Source organism: Nanorana parkeri, unplaced genomic scaffold (genome assembly GCF_000935625.1).
Source record: "Nanorana parkeri isolate BGI_ZX_2015 unplaced genomic scaffold, ASM93562v1 scaffold508, whole genome shotgun sequence".
Taxonomy (NCBI): domain Eukaryota; kingdom Metazoa; phylum Chordata; class Amphibia; order Anura; family Dicroglossidae; genus Nanorana; species Nanorana parkeri.
The window spans coordinates 450,117-473,600 of NW_017306776.1; the positions used below are offsets into that span (position 1 = coordinate 450,117).

Below are 23,484 nucleotides of genomic sequence, written 5' to 3' on the forward strand. Positions count from 1 at the left end.
AAGCAATATAGTGTTGGCACCCCCCCCCCCCCCCCCGACTCCCAAAGGCATGTGGTGAATCCCAGGGGTGGATCCTTAGCCGGGTTGTGTGATGAGAATAGTAAATTGGGCGCCAGTCACGTTAAGTATTTTTTCAATGCTTTATTGTAGAACAGCCAAATTGGGAGAGAGGGTATAGAGCTACAGACATCCATGGCCAAAGTAGACTCCAGACCTACCAATCCCTTCCAGCTCCCACAGTGCAGGAATACTTTACTTGAGCATCAGATGACACTGTGTAATAGAGCAACAGCTGAATAGGGATGTGCTTGAGATCTTCCCTGGGAGAGACACCAGACTTGCTCTTGAGGTCTATGCCATCATGGCCTTGCTGGCACCTCCAGCAGATAAAGGCTCCTCTGGTTCTTTTTCCCAGATAGTTTTAGACCCCTCCTGGGTCCACATCTGGCCTCCTGCAGGCTTAAGGCCTAGTTAGCTTCTCGAACCTTGTAAATCCTACCCCCCAGGCTAGGGCTCGGGGGTGGACTGCCCTGAGCACATGGCAAATCCTAAGTATTTATGCACTTCCCCAGCATGCACCACTGGCCATGTATCTCCTAGTGATTGGCTGCTGAGGTATATACACTCCCAATGTTCTCCCACTGGCCATCCCACTCTGTGGCAGGGTCACACCCAACGACTAGGGTTGCCCCCTTTTCTTACAGCGAAACCCGAACACTCTAGCAAGGCAAATTTTTTTGGAGAATGAGTCGCGGCTTAGTCATATGTAAATAGCACCACCCTATTAATACGAGCCAGCTTCATATGTAAATATCACATTGGCGACTATTTTCAGTGGGGGGCCAGTAGCCCCTATCTTAATTTTGGTTGCCCCTGTCTGTCTGACATCTTTTGTTCGGGTTTCTGCTGCCATGAAACCCGAACACAGCTTTCAAAACCCGGACTGTCCCTGTGAATCCTGGACAGGTGGCAACCCTACCCACAACAGGTAGGTGCAGACAATAGCAGAACACCTAAAACAACCAGATGACACCAGACTTCAAATCAGCCAGACTGTTTACAGTACCAACAACACTAAATTTAAAGAGCCACACCACTTAGGGCGAAGGGACTACACTATAAATCTTATTTTCAATATTTTTAAATTGGCAACTTCTATTCAAATATTACCCAGTGATCCCACCATAAAGGTCTTTATTAATGCACTTCCTGTTATGGGGTAACAACTGCCTCCTGCATTGGCACCCTCTTGCTCCGCTACTGGAGATCACAAGCACCTGTGCGGGCACACGTTGTGCATGCATGGTCCACCGTTGTCACGTCCAGGAAGCCGTTCTCGAGCAATGATGTTGTTATAGGGTGGCAACACTTTGTTCCTGTTACCAAAATGTGCTGCTGTGTTGTCACCCTGTCACATGGCTTCCAGTAGAGGCTACAAGCGGGCATTTTAACAAACATTACGCAAGCATGGTTCTCTGTTGTTACCATCAGGACACCCGCCCTGAGAAATGCAATGCAATCATCGTTGGAGTGCATGTAGACAGGAAGTGGCTGCAAAGAGGCTGCAGAGATGCAACAAAGAATAAAAATACATTTGAAACACATTTCTGTTTATGATAAACAGTTCTTTAGCAAACTACATGTCATCTAATTAGGGTTTTGATCAGAGTTAACTGGAAGGTCAACAGAGCAGAGAAAGTTTGTATGAAATCCTCACATCAAGATCCGAGCGCATGGTACAAAAGCTTGCCTGTGCTGAATCCGGTCCACAGGCCATCAGCGGCTCTGCCCTGGCAAATTGTATCACATCCGCACATTTGGGGAACTTGGCAGGGCAGGATGTACAGAGCTCTTTCTAATTAGCACAATGTGAATTCGGTACGGTGCAATTCCCCCATTAAAGCAGGGATGGCCAGCAAGCCCTCACGGCTGACTGGTCAAATTTTCAAACAAGGGTCTGAAGCGTCCAATGTCAAGGGCTCCTGACCGTCACCGCGCAATTACCATCAAGCCAAAAAACAGATGGGAAGCCATGAAATGGGATATGAGCATAGAACACTGCTGCTCTGTCGCTCCCACTGGCCATATGGTTTCATTTAAACTCATCTCTTGTGCTAACAAAACAGGATGCTTATCCCCTGTGCCCATCCACTTAGACCCTGCCTGGGGTATGGGCGGCCGGCTGCTGGCAATGCGGCAAGCTGCTTGACTCTGCGGTGGCCAAGTTGCAAGGAGCTGAAAGATCAAGAAAAGCCGTGTCAATGAAAGTAGATGTCAATGGATGGCATTTCCTTTGCTAAAACGCTGTGTGTCATAAACAATTGCCTTTTTATTTTTAAATAAAATACTTTATTAAAGGAGAACTATGGGGTCAGGGCTTTTCCCCATAGTTCTCCTTAGGGTAACGGGAGGACACAAACTGGCGTCTTCCCGTCACCCTAAGCTCAGTATACCGCGAGCTACAGCGGATCTCGACATCGTTGTCGAGATCCGCCCAGCTGCGTGACTGACAGATGGCTCTGCCTATCTAGAGGCAGAGCCAGCTGTACCCGCCCCCTTCCCCGTCCGTTCCCCCAGTCAGCACTGGCAGATCGGAGCGGGGAGAGGGGAATCCAGCCCCTCCCCCGTCACGGCACAGAGCCGTGACAGGATCGAGAGGTGAGTGAACACCGGTATGTGTTCGCTCACTTCCCGATCTACTGAGCCGACCTGTGACAGTCTCATTGTCACAGGTCGGCTAGAACTATGAGGTGAGTGAAAAGCACCCCCCTCATAGTTCTCCTTTAAATCTCTTTGTCAGCTCAATGCTACTGATCTCCTGCAGACTCTTTGCTGCCCCTTCCTGTCTACATGCACTCCTACAACTGCTAAGCGCAATTTTCCAGGGTGGGTTTCCTGATGATGACTACAGTGGTCTATTACAATGCTTAATGTTGTCTCCACTTGGGGAGCATGTTGCAGGGTGACAACACAATTGGGAGACAAGCATGCCCCCGAACTTTCCGAGATGAGAAAGAGGGACACCTTCCAGCACAATGTATTCATGAAATGGACGTGCCGCTAATAATTGGTTAATCCCAGAATTGTCTTTTTTCACCAAAATATTCCTTTAACCTGGGTTTTACACATAGCAAACAAGAGATAAGATTAGTGCAGAATAACACTTTTAGTAGTTTAATAGAACCTTTTCATAGATATCTGAACATCAGACCAAAAAGACAACTAAAGAGAAAAGAGGGACAGAGGGATTTGGTTCCAGATGAGGGACACTCCCTCCAAATGGGGAACACTTGGGAGGTATGGACAAGGACAGAGAGTTGCCACCGTGCAACAGGAAGCGTCTGAACAAGGACCTTCATGGCAGGATCACCAGGGATAGTTTAATGAATACTGCAGATTTAAGTAGATTTACTTTTTGATTTTTTCAAATCATTTTACCATGTTAGCGTTTATATGAGATTTTAGTTATCGGGTTTACATATACTTTCACTACAGTTCGTTTAATGTTCAAACAGTAAAACAGTGGTTCTTTAAACCACTTTGAGTTCATAGTTCACCCTCCACACCACTTTTCCTTTTCTTCTGGCTTTTTGCTTTGCTAGATACAACCCTATAAATACTGCCATGGTCAGTGTCTGAATCTAAGAGTGTGAAAATGAAGACCATCAGTAGCCATTTTAGACAATTGTGGACTTCCAACCTTCTGGGGACAGTTTGGTGAAGGATCTGTTTGTGTTTCAGCATGACTGTGAACAAAGCCAGCTCCATAAACACATTTGATGAGTTTGGTGTGGAGGAACCCTAGTGGCATGCACAGAGCCCTGACCTCAACCTGACTGAACACCTTTGGGATGAAATGCAACACCAATTGTGGGCCCAGGTCTTCTCATCTAATATCAGTACCTGCTTTTCACTCACCTCATAGTTCTAGCCGACCTGTGACAATGAGAATGTCACAGGTCGCCTCAGTAGATCGGGAAGTGAGCAAACACATACCGGCTTTCGCTCACTTCTCGATCCTGTCACGGCTCTCTGCCGTGACTGGATTCCCCCCTCCCCGCTCCGATCCTCCAGCGCTGACTGGCGGAACGGACGGGGAGGGGGCGGGTACAGCTGGCTCTGCCTCTAGATAGGCAGAGCCAGCTGTCACTCACGCAGCTGGGCGAATCCAGACATAATTGTTGGGATCCGCTTCAGCTGAGGCGTCACAGTCTATTGCGAGCTGTAGCTCGCGGTATACTGCGGCGTCTCACTATACCACGAGTTGTAGCTCGAGGTATACTGAGCTTAGGGTGACGGGAGGATGCTAGTTTGTGTCCTCCCGTTACCCTAAGGAGAACTATGGGGAAAAGCCCTAACCCCATAGTTCTCCTTTAAAGACATGGTTTGATGAGTTTGGTTTGATGGAATTGGAGTGGCCGCACAGAACTCTGACCTCAACCCTACTGAACACCTTTGGGATGAATTGGAACACCAATTGTGAGCCAGGTCTTCTCATCTAATATCAGTACATGAGCCAGCTGCATAAATATATGGTTTGATGAGTTTGGTTTCACGGAATTGGAGTGGCCGGCACAGAACTCTGAGCTCAACCCTACTGATCACCTTTAGGATGACTTGGAACACCAATTGTGGGCCAGGTCTTCACATCTAATATCAGTACCTGGGCCAACTCAATAAACACATGGTTTGATGAGTTTGGTTTGATAGAGTTGGAGCGGCTGGCAAAGAGCTCTGACCTCAACCCTACTGATCACATTTGAGATGAATTGCAACACCAATTGTGGGCCAGGTCTTCTCATCTAATATCAGTACCTGCGCCAGCTCCATAAAGACATGGGTTGATGAGTCTGGTGTGGAGGAACTCAAGTACTTTTCACAGAGCCCTGGCCTCAAGAATTAAGGAATTGTGTGATGGTCTGGTATTTGCAGACATTTGACTACAGTAAATCATTTGGGACCCAAATGAATGATGACCAACTAACACTTGAGATCCAACATAAAAAACCCCCAAAACTTCAACATGTCTATAATAGGGCAAGAATGAGTCATTTGCGGCTCTTTCGGTATTCTGGAACTAGCAGCCGCACCATGCACTAACAACATATAATACCACCAGGCTTTTTGTTACTGATGCAAACTGTTCCAGTTCATCTAATGAATGATATGCAGGATCTTGTAGTACAACAGCAGCTGCCGCGCAACCCTGAGCTCACCTGAGATCTCTGTCTATAATTACATTACTGTAAGAACATAAAGATCCATCACAACCAAAATAGCGCTGTTCTCAGAAAAGACAATAATTGCTTTTCCTGTGTTCTAGTACACACGGTTCTGCTTCCTTTTAAAAAGAAGAATAACTATTTTTGACGGCAGATAAAGACTAACTGCTCTCCGTCTTTTCATCTTTCCAATTTAGAGTGTATTTTTAGTTCTTCCTAGGTTAGCATGGTCTCTGCGTCCTAATGGTCATAATTTTAGCATTTATTACGTAGTACATGTGCAGTACATCTATTTCAAATACCAGCCAGCATTGTAAAAGGCATCAAAGAGCCAGACACACTATTGTTTTATTACCACTATTATTAGTTTTTACGTGTCAAATTTGCTATTGCAAACAATTGCTGTTTTGATCTAGAGGACTTTAAGGTAAAGCAAACAGCTAAATACGCATTTAAAATACATATGTGGGAGCTTTCTTACCTTCTAAAGGATTTGTATTTTGGTCCATAAAGAATTAAATGTACATAGCTCTACCACATAGCACAGCTAGCCTGGTGACTTCTCTCTGCCACAGTCAAGCAACACAGCCTGGTCAGCTCCCCGCCCCCAGCCTGTGATTGGGCAGTGACGGATCAGCAACAGCCTGATGACGTCATCTCTCTGCTTTTCTGCTTTTGGCCCCTACCTGGGGACAGAGTTTCAGCTAAAAATCTATGTACTGTGACAATTACAGGCACTTCCTACTACACAAGCTTTATACCAGCTACTCAGCTTGTGCCCAATAGCAGAGATCAAATGCAATATCTTCCAATCATTGAAATGTGAAACACAAAAAGGCTTGGTTGACATGGGGTTAAATCCACCTGAACTCCAAAGGGAGAGTGATGCTTTAATTTGGTATCTACTGTCAATACCTGGAAGAGGTTTATTGACATAACGCTGACCAGGCTGTCACTTACTCACTGCAGATTCTGTGACATTATTGGCAGATCAGAGCGATGAATGGCAGCCATGATAAGAGCTCACTGCCTCAGCTAATTAATCACACACATCAACCAGCCCTCTCTACGGTGGGCCATGAGGCTGATAATTCCGCACTCTGCATCCACACACCACACTCTCTGTCCAGCTATCATTTACCCATGCTCGCTGTCATACTGCCCTCCTCTAATGTACATACTGCTCACTGTCATACTGCCCTCCTCTAATGCACATACTGCTCGCTGTCATACTGCCCTCCTCTCCTGCACATACTGCTCGCTGTCATACTGCCCTCCTATCTTGTACATACTGCTCGCTGTCATACTGCCCTCCTCTAATGCACATACTGCTCGCTGTCATACTGCCCTCCTCTCCTAATATATATATACACACACCAAATCCGCTTCCCGCAAACCTCACCCCAGCCCCTGCCACCCAATCCATTTTCCTGGTGTCAATATAGTGAGCGGATTATCTGCAATGTAAACTCCTATTATGCTTCATGGATTGGATTTCAGAGCATGTCAAACAACCCCAAACATTGTGTCAGGAGAGCTCCTGGGGGTATTGGCCTGCTGTATTGACCCGCCGCCGACAGTCATTTTTTTTCCAGGCGGACGGGGCTGGGAATCAGCGCTGAGCTAGACAGGAGGGCCGGGGCCATGCTGCCTCCTTCTTTGGAGCCCTAATTCCATTTATAGACAGTCTGACACTAATAACATCACCGTATTGAGTCTGTAATGACACAGACAATGTTACACACATCAAGTAATCTTTGGGGGATTACAGGGGATCAGGATAGAGTAGCCTCTTAAACGTTTTAGTCAAATTTCCAAGATAATGGAGAAGAGATCAAAAATACAGATTAACGGCTAAGAAATTATGAGCAAAAAAACTGCTCATAATTTAACCAGCTCACGTTACATAGGTATGTTGATGGGATCAACTTGCTTTAAGATGACTGGGACACATAAAGAGAGCACGCATGTAAGAACAAACATTGCTGACATTGCGTGAAGGTGTGAGGAGCCATCTTTGGCTCATTCGAGGCACCTTTTTTATTTAGGAAATTAGATTTGAACGCCAGGCAGATATAAAAGACACATTTATTCAGCTCTGTATTAATTTATACATCCTTAAATGTATTTCTGTACATGGAAGCAGTGTAAGCAGAGGCGTCCCACGGCAGGGTGACACCCCGCAGTGACGTCATGCGCTGTACCACTGTTACCTGCCGACGGCTATCTTGGTGATGGACGCCGGCAGAGAGAGAAGGGGATGTTCACCCAGCGGGATAAGGTATGCAGTCGGGTCGCCTCCCCTCTGGAGCAACTGTCGGGCTCTCGGTCCATGACTGAGTGCCCGACTTTTCAGAGGGGGTGACACCAAAATGACTGTCAGTCATTTTGGTGTCACCCCTTCAATGGTGTCACCCGAGTGCGGTCCGCACCCCCCTTGTGACGCTACTGAGTGTCGTACCTGCTGTTGACTTAATAGCAGCATTGTGAAGTCTTTATACAGCAGAGCTCTACCTGATGGAAGGGAGAAGCACAAGGAACCAATCAGTTGTGCTGCAGTGCAAGGGGCCATGACGATAGGAGAAGATAGCAGATCGACAGAGAGATGATCTCATCAGTCTGCTGCTTCTCCTTTTGCTGTCCAATCACAGTCTGGGAGAGGGACTAGACCTGTATGTGTTACTGAACTGCAGCAGGGAAACATTAGGAGTTCTGCTATGCCAGATAGGGTTAATGTGTGTGGCATAGCTGCGTAAATCTTGGTCCTGAATGGACAGAAATACAAATACTTCAGCCGTTATAACAGTTCCATTATATGCATTGCATCTGTGTATTTAGCTGTTTGCCCGGGGTTCAGCCTTAATAAAAGTATCCTTTATAAAAAAAAAAAAAATGTTAGGGGGTGGGTGGCAATCACCTGGTGGCGGGCAGAGCCCAGAATTGGCCTTTAACTCCTTATAACTACAATAAAAGAAAGTTGTCTGGAGTAGGGCTGTAAAGAGCAATTGTAAAAGGTGAAACTCATCAAGGACCTGCTAATGCAAAGCCACTGCAGCAAAAGGTCACACAGCACCTCACATGGTCACTGGGAAGGTGCTTTAAGGAGCCTGAACGATGCAACTGCCCTTGTCTCTACTTGGTGTAGTACTATTGAGATTCTGATTGGTGGCTGACTGGCTGTGAAATACCTTGGAGTACAGACAGTTATGTCAGGAATTCCTATACCCCTAGCACCTTATAGCCAGTGTGTCTGGGAATTACTCTCCAGCATTACAAGCATAAATTATCACACCGTCATGAAATGGGAGTGGGATGTATTGGCCCTCTGAGACAACAATTGGATGGGAAAATGAAACCCTAGTCACAAAGGCTGTGTTCCCGATGTGTAACTCAAGTTTTAGGGGCTGATTTATTAATGTTTGCCCAGCATATAGCTGAGTGAGTGCTGTTCGCACGGCCATACCACCACTAGATGGCGCTGAGGAGCATAGAAATGTAATTTGCTCCACGGCTCCATCTAGTGGTGAAAGATTTATAAATCAGCCCCCTAATTTCCAATTTTAACTGGAGGGTATCTTATCATTTTGCCATTATCCTTGAAATGAACTAGACAAAAGCAGTATGGAATAATAAACATGGATAGCAAAGGAATACAAATGGGCAATTCTATTTTCTGCTTTTTTGGGGATTATTTTAACAAACTTTGGGTACAAAAATGTCTACTTACACCCCGGAATCTCAAGCTTTTCCCTTCTATGGGGAAAGACTCCATCATCGCCCGTCCTGTCACTCTCTCTGAACGATCTCCCCTAATCCCCACACACATATTTTCCTGCATCTGCCTTATGTTCACACGCTAATATATAACTGTAAAAGGAAGAATAGCTCCGTTTACAGTAAATAGCGCCCTGCATTATTCATTATGTGCGGAGAGAATCATAAGGACCCATGCAAAGCTGACTATGCCAAACATGTCTGCAGCCCAGCTGACACTGCAGTCTATATGGAAGTGTGCTGTGTGTTTACAGAATAAATGATCTGAGCCTTTATTGTAATGGTTACCTAAGAAAAAGTCATTCATATTATTGCAAGTTGTTAACTGGGAACTTTTGTAAACCTGTCAGCCTGAAATTCTGTAGGGAGGGAGTACCATGCACGGCACAGGGAACTGGGGGCGTAGCCAGAGATGTGGTTTGATAGTGACAGACCTTGGGAGAGGTTGTTTATATTAGTACGGCCAACTCGAAATAGACAGAATGTGGTTTTACACAGACGTTATGGCAATGCATTGGTAACACACTGTCAATTACGACAATACATGGGCAACACATGGACAATCGCAGCAATACATGGCTTGGCAATCAGGACAAAACATGGACAAGCAAAATGGGCAATCAGGACAATATGTGTGCAATAATTGAGCAATCAGACCAATACACGGACAACAAACATACAACCATAGCAATACACGGTCACAAATCAAGCAATTGTGGCTATACTTGGGCAATATATGGGAAATCAGGACAAAACATGGAGAACAAATGGCCAATCAGGATAATGCAAGTGCAAAAGATGAGCAATCAGACCAATACATGGGCAACAAACATGCAATGGTACCAATACATGGGCAACAAATGGACAATCAGGACAAAACATGGGCACAAAAAAGGGCAATCAGGACAATACATGTGCATAAGATAAGCAGTCAGACCAATACATGGGCAAAACATGTGTAACCGTGGCAATACACGGTTAAAAAATATGCAATTGTGGCTATACATGGGCAATAACAACCGGGCTATTGTGTCAAAAAACATGCAATTGTGGCAACAAATGGCCAATCAGGATGAAACATAGAAAACAAATGGCCAATCACGATAATACATGTGCAATAGATGAGCGATCAGACAAATACATAGGCAACAAACGTGCAATCGTGGCAATATATGGGCAACAAATGGACAATCAGGGCAAAATATGGGCAAAAAAAATAGGCAATCAGGACAATACATGTGCAATAGATAAGCAATCAGACCAATACATGGGCAACAAACCTGCAACCATGGCACAACATGATCAAAAACTATGCAATTTTGGCTATACATGTGCAACAAGTGGGCAATGAGGACAAAAGATGGAGAACAAATGGCCAATCAGTATAAAACATTTGCAATGTGCCCAATACATGGGCAATATACTGTATATGACATGTAATTGTGGCAATACATGGGCAACAAATAGACAATCAGGACAATACATGAAAACAAATGGCCAGTCAGGATAAAACCTGCAGGTGCAATGTGCCCAATACATGGGCAACAAATGGGCAGTTTTGGCAATACGAGGGCAACAAATGGGAAAACGTGTATGGCAAGTGGGCAACCATGGCAACAAACGAGCAGTAAAGGCAATACGTGGACAAAAATTGGGCTTTTGTAACAATACATGAGCAGCAAATGAGCAAGCAGGACACTACAAGGACAATAAATGAGCAATCAAGGCAATAGGTGGGCAAAAAATAGGCAATCAAGGCAATATGTATGCAACAGAGGGGTAAATGTGACAATATTCGGGCAACAAACAGCCAATCGTGATAATTTTTGGGCATAGGACAAACAACGGCAGCAACACATAGGCCATAAAGAAGGGATAATAGCCGCAGTCTGCTACTGGTGCTGACATCACTACTCCAGTCATCCAATCAGTTGGTGGGAAGGAGGGAGCTTCCAGTGTCCCAAAAGACTGGTAGTCCTATTGATTAACTGGAGTCTCCTGGCCAATGAAATAAAGTCCCCAGGTTTGGTTGTGTTTCTTTATATGTTTATGACTTTATGTGCAGTGTTTTAGCTTTCTCATTTAATGTCTGAGATGACGGAACCCCTTATACCCCTTGAGTATACTCTTACAAATGATGGAACCGTGACCAGGGGGTGTTGCCAAGGGTGTGTCTAAAAATGTTGTAGCCGGAGAATGTCTCTCTTTCCCATCTCAGAACATTAGCAGGTTCATTCACAAGCAATTGACACTGATGGAGCCACATTCCTCAGATACCCGTATGTAAAGGCTGACTTCCCTTGGTCTGTTAAATCAATATGTGTCAGGGACATCCCCCGGGAGCTCAGAGATGCCTTTGTACATGGCAGAGTTTTTCAATGCTGACCTTAAGTTGCCCTGTCAGGTTATACTGAGTGGCATAATTGCCATCACTGTCACTCAGACTAATCCACTTGTGCAGCACTTACAGCAGCTCCAAGATGTGCCCTATTCAGGGCGGTATTTAAATACTGCCGTTCTATCCGGAAGAGGAAGAAGACTTCAATGGCCACATTTTACAATCGATTCCTGGGACATGGTGGAGTCAGGCTCGTCCTGTGCAATAATGCATCAGAAGTCTGTTATTGGGATTTGCATAGCATCACCATAACACTATAAAACAAAAGTATATGGAACACTAGGAGAGGGTACCTTATTGGCTAACAATCTGTATGTAATGTTTTGTTTTGTTTTTTCATTTAAGTGTATCTGAATCCAAAACCTTTTAGTTTGCTTTGAGCATTGAATGGTTAAGCTGAACTCTGGGCACAAAAAAACTTTCATTTAAATATATTCCTCAGTAGCCACCAAGGATATGAATCCACATTGTGTGCATCGAATGCCTTTGCAAACCGATATATTTCATTGCAAAAGTAGCAATGACATCATCAATGTGCTGCACCCCTTCCCTACCTTCTGGCACTTTCGGAAGATGTTCTCTGTAGGAGCTGAAATATGAAAATATGGCAACCAGTACTCAGGATTGTGTAAGCAGAAGCTGACAGTCAGATCCTGGGTAAAAAGTCCTTTGTATGCTTGTAACTTTTGTGCATCTTTTAGATGTGTATAGCGTACAGCATAAAGGTGCCCTACTGGTTGCTAGGGCACTTGGTAGTTCAAGTTGCCTGCATCCTAGCAACAAAGGACGCTAGGCCTGAATCCTAGCAACAAAGGACGCTAGGCCTGCATTCTAGCAACAAAGGGCACTAGTAGGCTCAAGCCACCTAGATTGTAGCAACAAAGGACACTAGTCAGCGCAAGCCTTCTTCATCCTATCAACAAAGAATGCTAGACCTGCACCCTAACAACAAAGGATGCTACACCTGCATCCTAGCAAAAAAGAATGCTAAACCTGCATCCTAGCAACAAAGGATGTTATACCTGTATCCTAGCAACAAAGAATGCTAAACCTGCATCCTAACAACAAAGGATACTAGACCTGCATCCTAACAACAAAGAATACTAGACCTGCATCCTAGCAACAAAGGATGTTAGACCTGTATCTTAGCAACAAAGAATGCTAAACCTGCATCCTAGCAACAAATGATACTAGGCCTGCATCCTAGCAACAAAGGATGCTAGGCCTGCATACTACCAACAAAGGACACTAGTCGGCCCAAGCTGCCTATATCCTAGCAACGAAGGAAGGTAGGTGGCTCCAGCATCCTAGCAACACAGGACACTATTTGGCCCAAGCCCACTGCGGGTTAGCAGCAATGGACTCTAGGCAGCTCAAGTCACCTGCATCCTAGGAACAAAGGATGCTAGGCTTGCATCCTAGCAACAAATGACACTAGTCAGTCCAAGCAGTCTGCTCTCTTTCAACAAAAAACACTAGTTAGCCCAAGCTGTCTGCATCATAGCAAAAAAGAACATTAGTCAGCCCAAGCCATCTTCATTCTAGCAACGAAGAACACTAGTCAGCTCAAGTCATCTGCATCATGGCAACAAAAGATGGGAGGCCTGCATCCTAGCAACCAAGGGCATTATTTGACCTAAGCTGCCTGCATCCTAGCAACAAAGGACATTATTTGGCCTAAGCTGCCTGCATCCTAGCAACAAAGTATGCTAGGCTAGCAGTCTAGCAGTGAAGGGTGCTAGGTGGCTAGTGCCTCCTGCATCATGGCATTAATGAAGTTACGTGGCCCAAGCTGCCTGCGGGCTAGCAGCAAAGGACTCTAGACAACTCGAGCTGCCTGCATCCTAGCATCCTACAATAGAATGCATTACCAACGTACACATGTAGACGTTATCACAAACTCTTACATATGTACCGTCAGATGCAGATTTTTTTTTTTGTTTTGATTTGACCAATCTGAACACAGCAAGGGTTTACTGATCTTTAGGCACTGTGTACATGGAAAACAATGCCCCTGAGTTCAGATCCGTAAAAGAAAAAATGATGTACCATTAAAAACGCAGCATTTTTCTGGCCCTGTTCATGACCCCTAATTTGTAATAGTTTATACACAATGGCCGAGTGCTTATTCTAGATGCCTCTCATAAACTTGGCACCTTTTAAGGGTCCTGACACCCAAATCCTCATAGCTGCCATTTCTCACGTTACAAAGGCTGTGACCCTCTTGTTAGCCCTAATAGAGAAACTTTACTCCAAAATAACAACTGCCCCGGGGCTGAAGGTCACAGGTCACCCCATTCCTGACCTAAGAATGGCCTGACCATATTTACTATCCTAAAAGGCCAATTGTAAGAAAGTGCGAAATGCTTCAGCGCAGATAATCCACTTCAGCAATCGATCCTACCGCTCTTAGTACATAATGGCATGTCGCACCCTTGAACTTGCGCCACAAGCTCCGTCCATGAACGGGAAGTGGCGTTATAGGTGGCGCAAATGATAGGCAGAAAATACTTTGGGGGCTTTCTCTTTTTACAGCAGCAACGAAGGCATTTTCATGGCTGTCATGAGGGTTGTAAATCAGAACACAGATCAGGAACACAAGGGCTTCTCATGTAACACATACATGCCTGGGACTTGAAAATAGAGGAGCCTGTGCTATATTTATATGGCGACTTCGCATTCCGACAACCGTAACTCACAATGCTTTCAATGCTTTTTATTGGTATATATGACTTGATGGTTGTGTTGTTTGCGTTGGTTATGTGTTTAGATGAGGCACTGAGATCTTGTGGAATGCTGAATTAAGTTTTACTTGCTTAGAACAATAACACATCTATGTATACAGCATTGTGAAGGAAACATATATATTAGACATGCGTGATTTGTTTCATTCCGAATCAAAATTCGGATGAATTTTCCGAAATTCTGAAATTTGGACACATCCAAATTTCCGAATCCCAATGCATCCAAATGGCATTCAGTTTGCGAATTTCCGAATTTAAACTGAATCGGACATGTGACTTTTCTGGTCAATCAGATGTGTTTTTCGGTTTAATATATCCGAATGGGTCTGAACACAAATGTTCATTACGGCAACATGGGAGCCATATACAGTATATACAATACTAAAGCTGAGGCTCCAAAACCCAAATAGCATTCGGGATTCGAATTTCCGAATGCAATTTGCAAATTCGGATCCTGAATGCCATTCTGGTGTGGGAGCCTCAGCTTTAGTAATATATGTATATGGCTCCCAGACCCAAATGGCATTCAGGAGCTCCCAAATGCAATTTGAACATTTGGATCCCAAATGCCATTCGGGTCTGGGAGCCATATACATATATTACTAAAGCTGAATCTCCTAGACCCGAATGGCATTCGGGATCCGAATTTCCGAATTGCATGCGGGAGCTCCCAAATGCCATTCCGGTCTGGTAGCCATATACATATATTGCTAAAGCTGAGGCTCTCAGACCCGAATGGCGTTCGGGAGCTCCCGAATGCAATTCAGAAATTCGGATCCCAAATGCCATTTGGGTCTAGGAGATTCAGCTTTAGTATTAATATCTGTATATGGTTTTCTGTTTTACTCATAATTAATATTCGTAACCTCATCCAAAACTAACAAAAATTCTGATTTTTTTTCTGAATCCGAAACCCGAACCGAATTAAATTTTGGATCCGAATCCCGAATTCCGATATATCTGAACCGAATTTTTCTCACAGCTTACATGTCAAATATATATATAGGAAAGCTTCCTGTGTATCATAGATAAGCATGCATATAGAGACTAACAGTATATGCTGCTGCCTTTCCAACAGTTCGATCAAAATTTGCCATAATTTAATCAAAATGTGATATTTATCTTCAAAGGTTAACTATGGCCAACTTAAAAAACACAATATCACTGAGGGTTTAATGTCACTTTAAATGTTAAAAAATCTGCACCGCCGGCCCTTCATGCCTGGAAGGTCCTGATAAATTCCACTCTTTGCTTATATAGGGCTATACAGACACACCTCAAGTTACGATGGGGTTACATTCTGGAAAATCCATCGTAACCCGAAAATATTGTAAACCGAGGAGTGTACTTGTGTACTGTACTGCCTCGGTTGGCAGAAGACAATACACAATGGGAATTAAAAGCAAGACTGCTTTGGGCTATTTCAAATTGCAATAGCCAATAGCACGCTGGCTATTGAATCCCCGCCCACTAAGAGGAGGAGTGGACCTGAAAAAGAAAATTCTCTATCAGGTCTGCTTCTCTGCTCAGTGGGCAGGTGCAATAGCCAGCCTGCTATTGGCTATTGCAATTTGAAATAGCCAATAGCAGTCTTGCCATTTATCCCGGCTGTTTACATTTACCTGCCGCCTGCGGAGGCGGTGCACCTTGGGGCTGGTTGATTGAGAGTTACTAATAACTCTCAAGCAACCAGAAACTACAGTTTTCAGGCACCTACCGATCAATGGGTGCCGAATAACTGGGAGTTTACTGTACAGTACTGTACAGTAAACTCCATCGTAAATACAAATAATCGTAAGTCAATTGATCGCAACCCGAGGAGCACCTGTATATGCAAGCAGAATTAAGCAGTTCTAGTTTGAAAGTCTGTTTTTTTTCCAGTTCTTTATCGTTTTTTTCGCCCCTTTGACACATGGAATTGGGATTTTTTTGATGAGACTGATAGAGACCTGGGCTTTAGTTTGGACCCTCATTGGACTTTGGACATCATTTTGATTCACTTGTCAACTGATGTTGTACCATGGTGTTCCGATTTTCCTGCGTTTTCTCCTTCTGGTGCACCATTGTTGGAGAAGTGAACAGGAGTGTTCATTCACCTGCTTCTCATTTTTCCCGATCTTTATTGTATTTGAGCCCCATTGACACATGGAATTGGGACACTTTTAAAAGGGTTGTAAAGATCTGGACTTTAGTTTGGACCCCCTTTGGACGTTCTTTTGATTTACTTGTACGTGTACATGGCACACATGGTATGCTGATTTTCCTGAGTCTCCTCCTTCTGGTGCACCATTGTTGGAGAATTGAAACGGAGTGTTCAACCACCTTTACGTTTTCTACTCTTGGAATCTGACATCACGTGCTCTAATTAGGGTATTTGGAGACAAGTACAACTGCACGTCCCGGACCTCGGGAGATAGGGATTCCACACTCCCACTCTACTCCCTGCTGCCCCAAGGCCGGGCCTTGGTTGGCCTTGTGGGAAATCCGGCCCTGTATGTATGATATCATTATAATACTACTAATTAGGGTTTGGGGCCACAGTCCAAGTGTCTTGTTGTTTTATGGTGTTGTAGGTCAACTGTTGATATTTTTGTAGCTATATAAAAATAAAGAAAACTGATGACATCGACAAAAGCCCAAAGCCCATTAATACAAGCTCTAAAACTGCTGAAACCCCCCCTCCGGTATGCTGACCAACGACAGCCAACTGACCCTCCACACCAGAGCCTCTGAAAGTCCCATAGACAGCCTACAGCGCTGTATTATTACCTCGCGGTTCTGGCGGTGGAAGAATAGAAAACGGAGACAAATCTCAGCAATGAAACCCAGCTTTCCCTCTATATAGGGACCAAATAAAAAAAGACCCGGGATCCCCGCTTCCTTTTCATCCACGGGTCCCTCACCGCTGCATCTGCTATTCCTCCAAAGTCATTGTTTTTTTACAAACCTCTGCAGTCTGTTTGGCAGGGACACACACGGAAGATCAAACGCTATTAATTATTACAGCGAAGGGGAAACGTTTGATTCTGCAAACACTCCAAGAGCGGGCTTTTCACATTCAATACGGAACAGCTGCTGGAGAAAACTTGAAAAAGAAAGCGGATTAAGATGTGCGTGGCGATCGGCGACAGCCAATACGTTTGCCAAGGAAAGGATTAGCCGCGGGCCTATTTACACCTCTGTGTTCAGGTATTGGAAACATATGGGGGTTCTGTATCCTTCATGGTGGTGATGTCATCAATGCATCTTCATGGCGTGAGTTGTAACTTAAAAAAGAACACCAGCGATTTAAAAAATTTACCCTTGTGGTTACCCTGCACTGCAAGGCTTAAGTGCTTGCATTGTCTAGGGGGCTCGCATGTTCCCGGCTACCACCGTGGTCAGTACTCACCGCTGTCCCTCTCCAATCGGCTACGGAATGTTCCTCGGCATCCTCACGTCTAATGCAATTCAATGGACCTGCATAAGACATGATGACATCAGCGGTCCTTAGGCTACCAGAGCCCAGGGGAGAAGAGGCTGTGGGGCTGGTCTAGCAGCACAGTGTTCTATCAAAGTTTGTGAATGCATTGGAAAGTGTGACCGGTGAAGTGGTCACACATTTTAACCTAATCCTGCCCAGTTTTTCGGCAGTGGAACACATTTTAACATGGTACCCGCCCAGTTTTTTGGCGGTGGAATATGTGACTGGCAAAAGGTGAAGAATTCCAACGCTTTCTTAGCTGTTCCAGGGCAGATCGGCATCGCAGATGGAATGTGCAGGAGAACTGATCTGCCCTGGAACAGCTGATCGGTCCTGAAATGTGACCCAATGCTTATTCTAAATGGCTCCCCAATGCTCATTCTAAATGGCTCCCCAATGCTCATTCTAAATGGCACCCCAATGCTCATTCTAAATGGCTCCCCAATGCTCATTCTAAATGGCTCCCCAATGCTCATTCTAAATGGCACCTCAATGCTCATTCGAAATGGCTCCCCAATGCTCATTCGAAATGGCTCCCCAATGCTCATTCTAAATGGCTCCCCAATGCTCATTCTAAATGGCTCCCCAATGCTCATTCTAAATGGCTCCCCAATGCTCATTCTAAATGGCTCCCCAATGCTCATTCTAAATGTCTCCCCAATGCTCATTCTAAATGTCTCCCCAATGCTCATTCTAAATGTCTCCCCAATGCTCATTCTAAATGTCTCCCCAATGTTCATTCTAAATGACTCCCCAATGCTCATTTTAAATGGCACCCCAATGCTTATTCTAAATGGCTCCCCAATGCTCATTCTAAATGGCTCCCCAATGCTCATTCTAAATGGCTCCCCAATGCTCATTCTAAATGACTCCCCAATGCTCATTCTAAATGGCTCCCCAATGCTCATTCTAAATGGCTCCCCAAAGCTCATTATAAATGGCTCCCCAAAGCTCATTATAAATGGCTCCCCAATGCTTATTCTAAATGGCTCCCCAATGCTTATTCTAAATGGCTCCCCAATGCTCATTATAAATGGCAACCCAATGCTCATTATAAATGGCACCCAATGCTCATTATAAATGGCACCCAATGCTCATTCTAAATGGCACCCCATTGCTCATTCTAAATGGCACCCCATTGCTCATTCTAAATGGCACCCCATTGCTCATTCTAAATGGCATCCCAATGCTCATTCTAAATGGCACCCCAATGCTTATTCTAAATGGCACCCCAATGCTCATTCTAAATGGCTCCCCAATGCTCATTCTAAATGGCACCCCAATGCTCATTCTTAATGACACCCCAATGCTCATTCTAAATGGCTCCCCAATGCTCATTCTAAATGCCACCCCCAATGCTCATTCTAAATGGCACCCCCAATGCTCATTCTTAATAGTACCCCAATGCTTATTCTAAATGGCTCTCCAATGCTCATTCTTAATAGTACCCCAATGCTCTTTCTAAATGGCACCCCGATGCTCATTGTAAATGGCTCCCCAGTGCTCATTGTAAATGGCTCCCCAATGCTCATTCTAAATGGCATCTCAATGCTCATTCTAAATGGCATCTCAATGCTCATTCTAAATGGCTCCCCAATGCTCATTCTAAATGGCACCCCAATGCTCATTCTTAATGACACCCCAATGCTCATTCTAAATGGCTCCCCAATGCTCATTCTAAATGGCCCCCCCCCAATGCTCATTCTAAATGGCACCCCCAATGCTCATTCTTAATAGTACCCCAATGCTCATTCTAAATGGCTCCCCAATGCTCATTCTAAATGGCTCCCCCAATGCTCATTCTTAATAGTACCCCAATGCTCATTTTAAATGGCACCCCAATGCTCATTCTAAATGGCTCCCCAATGCTCATTCTAAATGGCATCTCAATGCTCATTCTAAATGGCTCCCCAATGCTCATTCTAAATGGCTCCCCAATGCTCATTCTTAATGGCTCCCCAATGCTCATTCTTAATGGCTCCCCAATGCTCATTCTTAATGGCTCCCCAATGCTCATACTAAATGGCTCCCCAATGCTCATTCTAAATGGCTCCCCAATGCTCATTCTGAATGGCTCCCCAATGCTCATTATAAATGGCTCCCCAATGCTCATTATAAATGGCTCCCCAATGCTCATTATAAATGGCTCCCCAATGCTCATTCTAAATGGCTCCCCAATGCTCATTCTAAATGGCACACCAATGCTCATTCTTAATGACACCCCAATGCTCATTCTAAATGGCACCCTAATGCTCATTCTTAATGACACCCCAATGCTCATTCTAAATGACACCCCGATGCTCATTGTAAATGGCACCCCAATGTTCGTTCTTAATAGTACCCCAATGCTCATTCTAAATGACACCCCGATGCTCATTGTAAATGGCACCCCAATGTTCGTTCTTAATAGTACCCCAATGCTCATTCTAAATGGCTCCCCAATGCTCGTTCTAAATTCTAAATGGCTCCCCAATGCTCATTCTAAATGGCACCCCCAATGCTCATTCTTAATAGTACCCCAATGCTCATTCTAAATGACACCCCGATGCTCATTGTAAATGGCACCCCAATGTTCGTTCTTAATAGTACCCCAATGCTCATTCTAAATGGCACCCCAATGCTCGTTCTAAATTCTAAATGGCTCCCCAATGCTCGTTCTAAATTCTAAATGGCTCCCCAATGCTCGTTCTAAATGGCACCCCAATGCACCTCCTACTGCAACACAATGCTATTTGCTTCTACCGCAATGCACGCTGGAATGTACATTGGGGAGGGCATTGTAGTTCACCTCTGGAGATTATAGTTCTCATACACAAATGCAGCTTCTTATCACTACACTCTGCGCTGCTCTATTATAACTCCGGCACAGGACCGCGCTCTCCTCTCCGGCAGCTTTGGCCATCAGATATATTTCCCCAACAATTTAATTGTGCTACTCCAGCCGCACAGCGCAGCTCATAAATCCTGGGATTAATTTACCAAAAAGACGCCTTATATAATGCAGAGAAAGATAGATTGTGATCAGAGCGTCTCATCTGACACAGCAGACGCTTTTCTGAGGCTCCGCCGTAATGACCGAACGATGTTCAGGAAGAATTAAAGTGTCATTCCACCCTGCGGAAAACTTAGCTATGGCGACTTGGACTATAGCGTGTGTGTGGGCGGCTCTGGTCACCTGTGCTGGAGAAGGATTGGCGGCTGTTACACTGTATCATACAATGAGGAGAATTTATCAAAACTGGAGCAGACAAAATCTGGAGCAGCTGTGCATGGCAACCAATCAGCTTCTCTCTTTCATTTTAAAATCTTAACTGAACAAACTAAAGAGAGATGCTGATTTGGTTGCCATGCACATCTACTGCAGATTTTGTCTGCTCCAGTTTTGATAAATTCTCCGCAATGTATCTAACGCCGAGAACAAATATATATTATTTAGCAGCTCGTCAGTCCTTGAGAGCCCAGTCACACCATAGCACTGCGCTAAGGGGGGCGGTTTCTGTGCGTTTAATTACGCTAGTGCACAACGCAATGCTGCTCCTGTAAACATCAAGGATGCTGCTCCTTGATGTTTACAGAATCAGATGGTCCCCTAAGCAGTGGCCCTGATATCCTGCTTTAGGGTGTTCCCTTTCCCTTGCTCCTATGGAGCCACCCTTGTGTGTGCTAGTAAGCTGTGTGTGTCTATACAAAGACACAGGAACAGCAAGACAACCCATTACCCTCTCCCCTGCTTCTTTCTACAAGCTAGTATGGACGGCTGCTTTGTCCATTGTGATCTTGTATTGGACAGGAAGTTCAGGGAAGCCGAGCTGAGAGAGTTAGAGCTGTTTAGAAACATGATGACTGTAAGTGGTTGGGCAAAAATGTAAAGAAATAATTTGCTGGGTGATGTGTATATGTTTGATTTGGATTCTTTACTGAAAAAAGTCTGAGAGTTTAATACTTCTTTCAGTGCAGCATTGTCAGCTCACCTAATTCCCGGCAGGATCAACAGGTTTTATTTTTGCACCTATACACCAAAATGCTTTCACTGGTATATTTACAGACCAAAAGGGAGCCAATAGGAGATGATTTGAGGATCTACAGTAAATCAGATACATTTCTGTTCATAGTTGAGGCATTTGGATGTATTTTGTAAGGTTTATCTCCTGAGTTCAGTGTCACTTTAAATGGGTTAATACCTTTGCAATACATAGTTAGTAAAATTTGTTGATATGACGGATTGAATCTCAAAGAATATCTGGCTGTGTGTAGCCGTCTCCAGCCTTTCATGGCCATTGGGTTCAGAAACTCTGCAGCATCCCTCTGGCATCCCTCAATCGCACATTTAAAGTGTATGCAAAGGTATCAACCCGTTTAAAGTGACACCAAACTCAGGAGATAAATCTTAAAATACATTCAAGTACCCTAACTATTAACAAAAATGTATCTTATGTGTGTATCACTCAGCTGTAGATCCTCCAATCATCTCTGAATTGGTGCTGACACTGTCCTTCCTTCTAGAGGGTGACTACTTTTGTTCCCCATGGTCCCTGTGTGTGTTGTAAAGTAGTCACCGCTTCAAGCTCGCTCCTGTGATGGACTACAATCTCAATACAAATAAATAATCTAAACATGAGATTGTAGTCCATCACCGGAGCAAGCTTGGAGGGGTGGCTACTTTACAACACACACAGGGACCATGGGGAACAAAAGTAGCCTCCTCCAGAAGGAAGGACAGTGTTGGCACCAATTCAGAGATGATTGGAGGATCTACAGGCGAGTGATACACAAGTAAGATTCATTTCTGTTAATAGTTAAGGTACTTGAATGTATATTTAAGATTTAACTCCTGAGTTTAGTGTCAGTTTAAAGTTCATCCATTGGGGTTGTCAACGTCATCATGACCAGCTTCCAGGCTCAGATGAGTGTCTGGAGCCCCTTCCAGGTCCCCGCTTTGCATACAATGACACGGCCGATTTTCCACTGCTATGTCATCAGCATCCAAATCCCGATTTTATAAAGTAAAATTTGTTTCTGCAGCCGGCTGCTGGACGCCTCATTACTGGCGACTGATTCCACTTTTCCGGACCAATGTATGTTGCTGTATGGGTCACCCCCGGCACAGAACCGATCATTTATAAAATGTTCAGGAAGATTTTGTCGTAGTGAATAATGATTGAATCACTTTCATAGCAATCATGTGAATGCTGCTCACCCATCACCACTACAACTTCTTCACCTTCATCCACATTCACACTCACATCATCTACAATGGAATATCAGCCTCATAGCCGAGTTTACTAAACACATAGAGAACACAATTGTCTATCAGAGGACTGTGAGAACAAGACATGTAGATGTCTCCGGCCTTACAAAGTCTATCAGTCTTCTAGATTCCGGGGATACAGAGGAGGTACAAGTCCTTCAGAGCCTCCTGCCTCAAACATGGTACTTTATAGATCCAACAACTGTCTGCAACTGGAACCACTGAGATAGAAAGCCAGAGAGAGGAGGAAAGACAGCCAGGGAGGTGTACTAGAGGAGAGAGGGATGGTGATAGATCATTGAAAGAGAGATACAAGATGGATAGATGTCAATATAGAGAGAAGGAAAGGTCAGTATTAGATGGAAAGAGATAGATAGATAGATAGATAGATAGATAGATAGATAGATAGATAGATAGATAGATAGATAACAGATAGTTATAATGAGAGAGAGAGAGAGAGAGAGAGAGAGAGAGAGAGAGAGAGAGAGAGTGAAACTATAAACAGAAAGAAAGATCCTAAAAAATAAAAAAGAGATAGTGTAGAATGATAGATAGATAGCTAGATAGATAGCAGATAGTTATAATGAGAGAGAGAGAGAGAGAGAGAGAGAGAGAGAGAGAGAGAGAGAGAGAGA

General features: G+C 44.3%; 1 protein-coding gene across 1 annotated transcript in view; it reads right to left on the reverse strand.

Moving 5' to 3' along the window:
• Window positions 1-23,484, reverse strand: part of HS3ST6 (heparan sulfate-glucosamine 3-sulfotransferase 6) — a 53,232-nt gene that overhangs the window by 28,425 nt on the left and 1,323 nt on the right. The window lies entirely within an intron of this gene.